At 39.3% G+C, this 9,015-nt stretch overlaps 1 protein-coding gene across 12 annotated transcripts in view; it reads left to right on the top strand.

Annotated features, from left to right (window-relative positions):
* Positions 1–1,795: 1,795 nt before the first annotated feature.
* Positions 1,796–9,015, top strand: part of RMDN2 (regulator of microtubule dynamics 2) — an 85,697-nt gene continuing 78,477 nt past the window's right edge. For all 12 annotated transcript variants that reach the window (XR_005212371.1, XM_037807022.1, XM_037807021.1 and 9 more), the window contains exon 1: positions 1,796–1,956. The gene's annotated coding sequence lies outside the window, so the exon portion shown is untranslated. The remainder of the gene's footprint in view (positions 1,957–9,015) is intronic.

The raw sequence follows: 9,015 nt of genomic DNA, 5'->3' as shown, positions 1-9,015 counted from the left end.
AAAGGGAAGTAGATCAAACAAGATGACTTGGTTTTTGACAGGTGGCAAAGAGCAGGGCATTCTAGGCACAAGAAACAGCACAAAAAGGACACAGAGACTGGAAAATGTGTGGCTTGTGGGAAGATTACTGGGTAGTTTGGCTATAGCTGAAGAATAGGATGACGCCTGGTGGAATTGGTGGGAGAAGCTGGAAAAAGGAGTGGAGACAATTGTGAAGAACTTGAGCTCTTGCCTGATTGTAATGCTGTACCTGTTGTGATGAATAACAGTAACTTTGAGACGTGTAGTGTTTTTTCTCCTTCAGAAGTTCCTTTTAGATTGTACAATCCTAGTTTGAGGGGAAGGGAATCAGGAGGAGGCAATCATTTCTTTTTTTATGTCATTCCTGCAACAGTGACCGGCAAGAGAGCACCTCTCTTTGCTGTTTAGTTTTAACTTTACCAAAGATCAGCAGTCTCTGAGTTTCTATCCCTCAGCTTTTATTGATGAGGGAATAGAATGAACAGTTCTGGAGGTGCAGGTGGAGGAGCATGTTAGATGGAAATACAGAAAGAGGCTAGCTATGTTATCCTACATCCTGACCTTAAAGAATAAATCACTACCGGCTGTCGTCTTCCTCTTGGAGCTGACGATTAGTGAGGCCTTGTACTCAGGCCACACTCGTTTCTATCTAAGGCTTTATGTGCTGCGTGCTGGGAAAGCAGAGTGAACAGCTCAGCGTGACCTTCCCTGAAAACTTTAATCTCAACGTGCTCTGAGCTTCTTTTAAATACCGAAGAGACAAAGTTTCTTTTGTATCCAAATCTTATTAAGAGAGTAACCTACTATCACCCGACATGACAGGTTTACATATTATATTCTGGTTACATAAAGCAAATATTGGCATTATTTGCAAACCATAATTAAATGGGAGTGAAAGTGGTGGCATAGAAGGGAATTCTTTACTAGTTTCAAATACTTGGGAACTGAGAGGTTAAGTGTTGTTAGCCTGCCCTTTCCCAAAACTGATCTAAATACAATATAGCTTTTTATTAATAAAATGATCTTTGCTAGTTTCACCTAATCTTGGAGTGTACCCGTTTTAAATCCTGCTCATTACCTTGGCGGGGAATTTGGTAATTAAATTCTATGTGAGTCTCCCTTTAAAGGAGTAAATGCTCAAGGTGAGGGCAACACAGAAAGGGGTGTGTTGTAAGAATTTATTTTGGAGAATCTCAATTTATTTTCATCATACACGCCATAGAAAGTGCAGCTGAGTACAATGTTGACTGGTGGGCATTCTCAGAAGATAGTGATTTTTACCCGAAGGCAACTCAGAACGGTTAAGTAGACTAAGGGTTTGGGATTTTTGCTAAGCAAAAGGAACGTGGATAAAAGCGAGGTTAGGAAAACGCGACTGTAAAAGTAGAGGTGATTAGTTTACCGCAAGACCTCTGCGTTCAAAGTTATGCATAAAAGGGGGCACAAAACAGGGGTTTTGTGGGGACGTGGGGGGCGAGGTGGGTGGCTGTGGGGAGCAGGAGGGACCGGGGATGGGGATGGGGAAGGCGCTGGGAGGTGGAGAGGGCGCGCGGAGCCCCTCGTGGGGACCGGCGCGGTGGTCTGGGGAGGGGAGAGAGCTCGGCCCTCAAGGGGAGGCTGCATTCGAGCAAACAGTGTCCGGCGCGGGCCAAGGCGTCCAGGGGGGCGCAGTTTTTCTTCCTTTGCAAAGGGGTGCGCTAAGCGCCCGCCCCCGGGAGGGCTGAACCCCTCGCGGAAAAGAGGCGGAAGTGGGCAGGAGCAGTGGCCACGGGCTCCTCCCCCGCGCCTCCGCTATCTGGGTTCAGAAGGAGGCGACCCCGGCGCCGGACTCGCTACCCGCGGCCTCCGGGACTGCTCTCCGCCCTCCGCCTTCCGCCCAGCCAGCACCGCCGGGCCCGGTTCCCGACCGCAGAGAGGACTGTGCGGCGGGCACAGGTGCGTGCGGCGCGGGCAGGGAGGGGGGAAGGCACTTCCGGCGGCGCTTCCGGGTGGCGCGGGCGTCCTCCTGGCCTTGCTGCCTCATTCGCGCGGGGCCGGGGGCGTCCTCCGCCTGGACTCGGGGCGGCTCCGCGGTGCAGCCTTCTCTTGAGCTCTGGCCCCGGAGGGCCGCCGGTGCTTCCTCAGTCCAGCCCTCGCGCGGGGCGCAGCAGCCGGTGGGGAGCGCCTCGGCCCGGCCCGCAGAAGCCGGAGTTTCTACTGGAAACACCTGCCCGCCTCTCACCTCCACCCGCTCGGTTACTTTTCCGTCTTGACTCAGGGGCACATGTTTTGTTTTATTTTTTGCTCCAACTAGGATTTTGTACGTGTTTTACACAAAAATGAAAGCCAGGTTTTCAGCGTGACCAGTATTTTGAAATAAACACCAGGGAGCCCTAAATTAAAAAGAAATTGTAAAACAAAATAATGAAAACTGATGAAATATGAGTATTGGAATTTACTCCAAAGGCTCAGGTTATCCAGGCTTCTAGGGGGAATGTGATCACTTATTCAAAGACTCTGGAGAATTCTCTTTGGAAGCTTACACCTTAGTCTGGTGTGTAACCTATCATGCTTCTTGACCCTTCTTGCAAAATTTTTCATACGCTCTCTGAGTTTATCAGAGTGTGTTTTATATTTTTCCCCCTAAGAGTTTGTGGCTGCATTTCATTGTGAATATATATGCTAAAATCATCATCATTTTTTAAAGCAAAGTTTCCAAATCTAAAAGTTAAAGCCAATACATGAAATAAAAATGTTTTTGAAGTTAATTTTTCTTTAGAGTTTCTATAAAGGAATTTTATTGTAGTTTTTTAGAGTCTTAACATTTTGATGATTTATTATTACAGTAGAATTCTTGGTTCTCACCACTGCTCTTTATGTGTCACATTAATTTTAGATGCCAATTTATCTAGAAATAATATCTATTATTTTCTATTGTTTTTACTAGCACCTTACCAATTAAAACTTGTAACAGGAATAATAGCATCTGATTATTAAAATATTAGAGTTCTAACATCTAGTCAATAAAATTTTTAATTACCATGTTTAGATTCTAAAGTCCAACTAGATGCTACTAATTTGATAATTAAAAGTATAAAAGATATAAAATGACATAATATAATCTTTTGACATTATACTGCAGGCAAGCATGTGTTCGATTTATGCCTTTTCTATGTTGCTTTTTTTCTAATCAATGACATCTTTTCAAAGTTTTGGCTTAGAAACACATCCGTTTTATATTATAAAACTCAAACACTGCTTGGGATATTTGCTTCCAATTGTGGTTATTTAAAACAAATACCTGTTCCATTGATTCTAGTTTCTTCCCCAATTAATGTTTATATTTCTGAAATCATATTTCAGCTCTGAACAGCTCTGCCCAGACAGCATTCTTCTTCTGTCCTTGATGCCCCCTGAAAGGTGGTAATGCAGCAGTGAATCTGGGAATTGGGAACAGAGGCTATCAAGGGTGACCCCTGGGCAAATGGCTTGACAGCTCAATGCCTCTGTTTCCTTAACTGCAAAAGAGAGGTAATCACAGGACCTGCTGCAAAGAGATAATTTAGAATTGGTGTCATTCCTAAAGGAAGGTCAAACAAAATATGATATTCTTCCCCACACGTTGAAACCTGGCCCTGACTGGGGGATAAGGTCTCCTTCCTAGAAATTTACAAACTTCTGTTTGTTTACTTATTAAATGAAAAAATTCCAAACTAGACTATGTTTATTAACAAAACTCACGGAAGACCCAGCAGTTCTCAGCCAAAGAAAGCAATCAGAATAGGAAGATTCCTTTTAATAGACTTCTAGATCAGTGTATGAACAGCCTGCATTAATCTTTTTACTGACCAAAAAAGCCAGGATCAAGCTTGTGTTATTATTAGATGGGATGCAAATGTAAATCATGGGCATATAGTGACTTTTAAAAATATCTGTTGTCCTTTTACAATAATCTTTCAAGATTATTTAACTTGTGATTATAATTGTTTGTGGAAATAAAATTGAACAGCTCTTAATAATTACCTGCAACTTCAACTGAAGTTAGGAAGTGATCCAAATCTGCTATTGTGTCTCCTGGATGGCATGGGAGTGGGCAGATGGTTAGAATTAAGAGTTCCCAGTTACCCCAATTAGGTAAAAATACTTTTTGCTTAAAAAAAAAAAAAAATCTGGGGGTACTGTACCGTGAGGTCAGGCAGGCCCATTTAAGAACCCATGTCTCCTACTGGAGCCCTGGGATTTAGGAGAAGGGATTCTTAAATCTTTGGATATCCTATCACCAACACCTGAGATAATTTCTTTTATTTTTTTTTTGATTCAGTTTTATTGAAATATATTCACATACCATACAAACATCCATGGTATACAATCAACTGTTAACAGTACGATCATATAGTTATGCATTCATCACCACAATCTATTTCTGAACATTTTCCTTACATCAGAAAGAATCAGAATAAGAATAAAAAATAAAAGTAAAAAAAAAAACACCCAAACCATCCACCCTGTCCCACCCTATTTGTCGTTTAGTTTTTTATCCCCGTTTTTCTACTCATCCATCCATACACTAGATAAAGGGAGGGTGATCCACAAGGTTTTCACAGTCATACTGTCACCCCTTGTAATCTACATCTGAGATAATTTCTTGACAATTATTGTCTTAAAATCCTCCACTCTGTAACGTAGGAGGGTAACCAAATAGGTCATTCCCCATGTTCAGTGCAGTCCAGGAGATCACTCAGGAATTTAAAGGGGGACATTCTTCTTTTCGGCAGATTTCTGGAAACAGATTCTTGTCCCTTATTCCCTCAGACCTTCTTTCATAGGGCATTGTTTGAAACATCACATTTAGTTGTCCATTTAGAGTGTAGGAAATGATAACACTTTGCTAGAATATGGAATCAGGATATAAACCATAGGAAGGCAAATTTCAGATGCACAACCTAATTCAGAATTTGCCTCTTTCCAAGAATTCCTCCCCCATTTTCACACTCAGCTGTTTGTTTTGCCTACTATTTCATTTAGAACAATGAGGTAATCAAAGAGAACTTTCATTTCTACCCACCTACTGAATCTCTGCTCATAAGAACTGCCATATCTTTCATCACTATGAACGCATGTTTGTTCCCATCAAAGGTCCACACTTGTACTTGCAGGGTTTGCAATATGCATCTTTAATTTAGTATTATAACATGTCATTTTAATCTTAGAACTTTACAACATCATATTTCCATTTGTCCCCTCCCATTTTTTGTGTTATTGTTATCTTACGTTTTACTTTTCATACATTATAAACCCCATGATATGTTACTATCGTTTCGCATAAAGTAAGCAAATATTTTCTTAAGGAGTTTTAAAATGAGGAAAATGACTTTTATGTTTACCCACATATTTACTACTACTGGTGCTCTTCATTCCTTTGTGTAGATCCAAGTTTCTGTTGTTTTCTTTCTGCCTCTGGAACTTCCTTTAGCATTTTTTGTAGTGCATACCTGCTGGCAATGAATTCCCTTAGCTTTTTTAGGTCTGAAAAACATCTTTATTTCACCTTCATTTTTGAACAGTCTTTTCACTGAGTATAGAAATTTAAGTTGACAGTTCCTTTCAACATTTTAAAGATGCTAATTCATTGTTTTCTTGCTTGCATAGTTTCTGAAGAGACATCAATTATCTTTTTTTTTTTTTTTTCTGTATACAATGTGTTCTTTTTTCTTCCTGCTTTTAAGATAATCTCTTTATCATTGGTTGTCAGTGATACACCAAATCCTTGTTTTGGTTTTCTTTACTTATTTTGCTTGGATTATGTTGACCTTGGATCTGTGGGTTCATAGGTTTTGCCAAATTTGGACATTTTTTGGCCATTTTTCCTTCAAATATTTTTCCCTCTACTCTCTCTCTTTTTCCCCTGGAACTTTAACCATGTGTGTTTTAGACTGCCTGACATTGCCCCATAGGTCAATGAGCCACTGCTTTTTCTACCTCCCAGCCCTCCCCTCCCCCTGCCCCAAGCCTCTTCTTTCTCTATGTGCTCCATTTTGGATGATTGTTATTGCTGCATTTTCAGGTTCACTGATTTTGTTGTTGTTGTTGTTTTTGTGCCACAGTGTTGTTCATGCTGTTAATTCCATCAGTAATTTTTTTTCCAGATATTTTGTTTTCATCTCTAGAACTTCCATTTATTTCTTAATACCTTTTATTTTTCTTTTCCTCGTGTTTTTATTTTCGTTTAAATCCTTCAACATAATTGTTTGCTAATTATATCATCTCTATATTTTGGGTTTTGTTTCTAATTGACTGATTTTTCACTTCGTCAAAGGCCTGCTTCTTTAGTCTAGTAATTTTTTATTGTGTGCTGGACATTGCAAATTTTGTGTTGATGAGTTCTGGATATTCTATTCCTTTATAGAGTGTTGGACTTTATTTATGAACACAGCTAATTTACTGGTGAGTCAGTTTGGTCCTTTGGAGGCTTGTTTTTCATCTGGATTAGGGAAAGCCTAGAATAGCCTTAAATCTCGGGCTACTTTGGTCCCACTGAGGCATTATCCTTCAAGGGTCTCAACTGAAAGTCTCATGTATTCCAAGAGCTCTCTCCACTCTATTTGGTTCTCTGTAAGCTCAATAATTGTTCAGCTTGCTGTCTTTCCCTGGAAGTTGCTCTTTCCTGGCCTGATGGGGTCACGCATGCATGGGCAGAAGATTTCAGGAGACCCCTATGCAGATTTCCAGTGTCTTCCTCTGCATAGCACCCTCATCTTCAGCACTCTAATGTACAAATTCTAGATGCTGCAGTCTCTCTGACTCTGATCTCTGTCTCTTCAACTCAAGAGAGACTTCTAAGCTCTCTGTTTGGTTTTCCGTTTCCTGTGCCATAGTCCTAAAATTGCCTCCATTTGGAAAGCTGGGGAAATGTAGGACTTAACCTCATTTGTTTCCTTTCACTCAAGGATCATGATCCTGTGCTGTTGGTTTTCCAGTGTCTGTAAACAATTGTTTCACGTATTTTGTCCAGTTTTCTAGTTGTTTACAGTAGGAAGGTGATTCTAGACATTGTTATCCTCACATGGCCTGAAGCAGAAGTTTCAGTCTTTAAGTACTATAAAAGTATATTTGAGTCTGTTGATTTCTCTATAGCAAAATAAATTGTTAGAGAATTTTCAGTGAAATATATATTTTAATAACCACTCTATTTATGACATTGATATTATTAGAATATTTCTTCTCTGCATTTTTTGATAATACCATGATGATAATAGCTAATATTTATTGAGTGCTTATTATGTGCCAGGCACTGTGTTAAGTGTTTATGTGCAGTGATGAGATTGACTTAGTTAACACATGTAAAGCCTTTTACACAGTGCCCCAGCCTTAGTGCTCAATAAATGTTAGCTGATGTTTTATCGTTTACTCTTCAAAACTGTCCTGTGAGGTAGGTATTGTTATTATCCCCCATTTTACAGGTGGGGAAACTGAGGCACAGAGGGGTTAAATAAGTTCCCCCACAGTCACACAGCTAATAAGTGCTAGAATTGGGATTTGATCTCACGAAGTCTGTTTCTGAGAATTACTACTGGAAATGAGCACATATGGATTTATATTTCTATATTTCTTTTTTCAGATAACCTTTATGTTAAATTTATCTTGAATCTTGGAGTTGTCATGGATGTTTCTGGCATCATCAAAGTCCCCCCTAACTTGAAAAAACTTTTTAAAGGAAAAGTAAATATAATAAATTTTAAAGTCTCTTTGTAAGTAGAATGTAAGGATTTTCTTTATTGTTCTTAGTAATTGCTTTGAAAAGAATCCAAGATACTCTTTACTGTGAAGATTGGAAGTAAGAAAGAGCCTCAGAATTGTGGCTCTGGGGACCCACATTTTAGGTTTGCTTGCCTCAAGTTTCCAGATTCCTAGTCAAATTCGGGTTCTTAAAATAGATTCCCTCCTCTAATGATAGTTTTCACCCCTTTTCTTTTTGTATGGTTATCTTTATCATGCCTCTAGAAATTCCATCAAAATTTATTGCTTCACTTAAAATTGATCATTAGCACAAATTGAAAATTTCATATAATCCAAGTAAAAGCATTGCCATCTCAAAATTAAATTTACCTATATTGAATGCCCAGGAACATCCCTAGGAAAAACATGCCATGCATTTTGATATTTCACAATTAGGTTTCTGATCTCATAGTTTTTCTAATAACTTTTTAAAAACTGTTTATTGTCTCAACACTCGGATATTGAACTAGCCACTGTGCTTGGTGCTGGGCACATAGTGAAAAAAGCAGGTTGTAAAATCACAGATCTCATGGCACGTACAATCTCTGTAAAGGTCCTCACCAGATATGGGCATAAAGCTGGAGCGCAGTAAATCATCATCATCATCATCATAACATTTAAGCCTTTATTATGTGCCATGTACTGCTAATTTCTTTATAAGGATTAGCTCATTTAAACCTCATTACAGACCTGTCATGGAAGGACTTTTATCCCCATTTCACAGTTGAGAAATCTGAAGCATCAAGTCCAAGGTTGCACAGCAAAGATGGAAGAAGTGGGATTCTAAGACAGGTGATCTAACTCAGAACACTACTTTCACCTTCCAAGGTTCTGTTCATCAATCTTGTTAAAGCTGTTTTTCTGTTAAACATAAAGTAGGCCCAAAAGACCAGTTAGCATCCAACATGGTTTCACATTGTTTATGTTATAAAGCTTCATTCTACTTGGGAGAGAACTTCAAACAGACCAACACCTTGTTATTTTAAAAACATTTCTAACAAGCTTGTATATCCGACTTCATAGTCCACGATACTGAGATAGGATAATGCCAGGAACTGGATAAGGATTTAAGAAAAGAATTAGTAGAAACAGGCAGAATGATATCCCAAACCAAAAGAGTAAAAGTGTATCAATGAAGGAGAAAAACATAAACCAACTGGGTTTTATAAATAAACAAAACATAGCAGTTGGAGGCCATTTCTTTCCTTGGAAGGACTCAAAGTTATTTTCATAAAAATT

The sequence above is a fragment of the Choloepus didactylus genome, chromosome 17 (genome assembly GCF_015220235.1).
Source record: "Choloepus didactylus isolate mChoDid1 chromosome 17, mChoDid1.pri, whole genome shotgun sequence".
Classification (NCBI taxonomy): domain Eukaryota; kingdom Metazoa; phylum Chordata; class Mammalia; order Pilosa; family Megalonychidae; genus Choloepus; species Choloepus didactylus.
Note: the sequence above shows the minus strand (reverse complement) of the source record. Positions and strands in the feature narration are given on the sequence as shown.